A 3,679-nucleotide genomic window follows, 5' to 3' on the forward strand; every position below is an offset into this window, starting at 1 on the left:
CCTCTATAAACAAGTCCCCCATCCTCTCAATCCCCGCTCGCCGCCAAATTCGGAACCCCCCGTCCATCCTCCCAGGGGCAAACCGGTGATTATCGCAGGTTGGGGACCAGACCGATGCTCCCACTGATCCCACATGTCTCCTCCACTGCCCCAGACTCTCAGGGCCGCCACCACCACGGGGCTGGTGGAATACCGCGCCGGCAGGAACGGCAGAGGCGCCGTTACCAACGCCCCCACACTTGTGCCCTTACAAGAAGCCGCCTCCATGCGCACCCACGCCGGCTCACCCCCCACCAGCCACCGCCTCACCATGGCTATGTTAGCCGCCCAGTAATTACTGCTGAAATACGGCAGCGCCAAGGCTCCATCCCCCCGACTGCGCTCGAGCATTGCCCTCTTCACCCGCAGGGACTTGCCCCCCCCCCCCACACACAAAGCCCATATAATCTTATTGATCCGCTTAAAAACGGACTGCGGGATGAAGATGGGGAGGCATTGGAAAACGAATAGGAATCTCGGGAAGACCGTCATTTTTACCGATTGAACTCTGCCCGCCAGAGACAATGGGAGCGCATCCCCTCTCCGGAAATCCTCCTTCATCTGCTCCACCAGCCGGGCCAAGTTAAATTTATGTAGCCGGTCCCAATCCCGCGCTATGTGGATACCCAGGTACCTGAAACTGTCCCCTACCACTCTGAACGGCAGTTCCCCCGGTCGCCTCTCCTGATCTCTCGTCTGGACCACAAACATCTTGCTCTTCCCCATTTTGAACTGATACCCCGAAAACCGGCCGAATTCCCCTGAGGCATACTTTAACCATTTTATTTGTAAATATGCAACTATGAATACAACACTGACATTTTCTGAAACAGAAAAGCCTTCCTGCACTATTGCAACTAGTATACAAACAGGAGTGCAGTCCACTTATGGAGACAATGTTCTCGGAACAAAAGGGCGGGGTAGGTTGTTTCCTTTGCATCCTCAGAAGTCCTGCCGAATGTTTCCTTTGTTCTCACCCCCTCGTGCTTGTTTCATCTTGTTTATTTCACTTTCGAGCTGGACAATTGCTCTCTCAATCTCATGGTTCTTGCTGACCAACGCGACCCAGTTGGATTCCATTTCTCGTAGTTTACTGCCAGCAGCGAGCTGGTCATTTATCCTCGGCCCGTTCAGGTCTTGAATCTGTTTCCGCGCCCTCTGAAGTTCCTTCTGAGACTTTTTCAATCATCTGTACCAGATTGCCATGATAGACTTTCCATGCGTTCGAGCCATGCTGTGACATCAGCTCCAGGTTTTCGATTCTCACTGCTTGATGTTCTAGCTGCGCCATGGAGTTGTTCACAGATTCCTGCCATGCAGTGATATCGTTCTTCTATCCTGAGGATGGGGCAGGCAGTTCATACCTTTTCATACTGAGCAGTTCCATTGGTTGGTGAGCTGCCAGTCGCTCATAATCTCGGTTTAAAATGCTGAATAGTCAGGTGTAGGCAAATAGCTCAGGTAATTTGTTGTGGGTCGATAACGTCTGGTCTCCTCCTCCACCAGAGCAGCTGCCGCCTCTTCGGACACCCGGAGCATCGTAGCCTTGGTCGAAATAGGGCAGCGCACCAACCACCGCATCGCCAGCCACAGCCAGCGGGCCCGCCATCTTCCCCCCTGAGGCATACAGCAGTAGGTCATCCGCATACAGCGAGACCCTGTGCCCCACATCCCCCCCCTCCCCCCCCCCCCTCCCGGACCAGCCCCTTCCAGCCCCTTGAGGCCCTCAGAGCAATTGCCAGCAGCTCTATCGCCAGCGCAAACAGCAGTGGGGAGAGGGGGCATCCCCAGTGATTCTTCGCCGTGGGTCCAAAGGAAAAAAATGTCATCGATGTATCTGGTGTATAATGCCAATGTGGGACCAAGTTCGCACCTCAATATGCCAACATCTTCATGCACAAGTTTGAACAAGACCTCCTCACCGCACAGGACCTTCAACCGACGTTATACATCAGATACATCGATGACTCATAGATCGACAATTCCAACACGCAAAAAACCACACCGACCTCCTCAAAGACAAACACAGGACACAACCGACAGAGTACCCTTCGGCATCCAGTACTTCCCCGGAGCGGGGAAACTACGACATTTTCTTTGCAGCCTTCAACACGTCATCAATGAAGACGAACATCTTGCCAAGGTCATCCCCACACCCCCACTACTTGCCTTCAAACAACCGCGCAACCTCAAACAAACCATTGTTTGCAGCAAACTACCCAGCCTTCCGAACAGTGACCACGATACCACACAACCCTGCCATGGCAATCTCTGAAAGACGTGCCAGATCATCGACATGGATACCACCATTATACGTGATAACACCACCCACCAGGTACGCGGTACATACTCGTGCGACTCTGCCAACGTTGTCTACCTCATACGCTGCAGGAAAGGATGTCCCGAAACGTGGTACATTGGCGAGACCATGCAGACGCTGCGACAACGAATGAACGGACATTGCGCGACAATCGCCAGGCAGGAATGTTCCCTTCCAGTCGGGCAACAGTTCAGCAGTCAAGGGCATTCAGCCTCTGATCTCCGGGTAAGCGTTCTCCAAGGCGGCCTTCAGGACGCGCGACAACGCAGAATCGCCGATCAGAAACCGATAGCCAAGTTCCGCACACATGAGTACGGCCTCAACCGGGACCTTGGATTCATGTCACATTACATTCACCCCCCCACCATCTGGCCTGGGCTTGCGAAATCCTACCAACTGTCCTGGCTTGAGACAATTTGCATTTCTTTAACCTGGGGTTACCCCTATCTCTGGATCTCTGGTAATTAAAGACTTAATTACCTGCAAATGCTCGCATTCAAAGTATCATTGTGCATCTTTGTCTATGTATATGTTTCTGGAACCTACCTCTTCATTCACCTGAGGAAGGAGCAGCGCTCCGAAAGCTAGTGGTTTGAAACAAACCTGTTGGACTTTAACCTGGTGTTGTTAAGACTTCTTACTCGGTTCAAAAACAGCTTCTTCCCCGCTGTTACCAGACTCCTGAATGACCCTCTTATGGACTGAACTGATCTCTCCACACGTCTTCTCTACTGGGTAATACTACACTCCTTTATGCTTCACCCGATGTCTGCGTCTGTGTATTCACATTGCGTATTCATGTCCTATGTTTTTCATGAATGGAACGATCTGCCTGGACTGTACGCAGAACAATACCTTTCACTGTACCTTGGTACACATGACAGTAAACCCAAATCCATATCCATGACCACCATTCCTGAGACCAGCTCAGAATTCCAGATTTAATTAATAGAATTTAAATCCCGTGGGGGTATTTGAACCCATGCCCCCAAAGCACTTGTCTGGATCTCTGGTCCACTAACATTACCACCGTGCCACCGTCTCTCTCAACTAGGGGGGGTCAACAAATGCAGGCCTTGCCAGTGACACGCCCATCCCATGAAAGAATTTGAAAAATGCCGAATATGTTCAAGTCACAGATTTTGGTTGCCACAGCAGGTGTAGTTTAGCTTATGTTTTGGAAACTCCATCCAACTGGCGGCAATCAACTTGGGACATGGTCACTAATGTCACCCCCCCCCCAAGCAGAAAGCAAAATAAAAGCCTCTAATCTGCTTTCTTCAGTAGTCCCGAGAAAGATTTATTCAGCCGCCAATGGGA

General features: G+C 51.4%; 1 pseudogene; it reads right to left on the reverse strand.

Moving 5' to 3' along the window:
- Positions 1–826: 826 nt before the first annotated feature.
- Positions 827–1,648, reverse strand: LOC140425692 (pre-mRNA-splicing factor SPF27 pseudogene; annotated as a pseudogene).
- Positions 1,649–3,679: the final 2,031 nt, after the last annotated feature.

Source organism: Scyliorhinus torazame, chromosome 6 (genome assembly GCF_047496885.1).
Source record: "Scyliorhinus torazame isolate Kashiwa2021f chromosome 6, sScyTor2.1, whole genome shotgun sequence".
Lineage (NCBI taxonomy): Eukaryota > Metazoa > Chordata > Chondrichthyes > Carcharhiniformes > Scyliorhinidae > Scyliorhinus > Scyliorhinus torazame.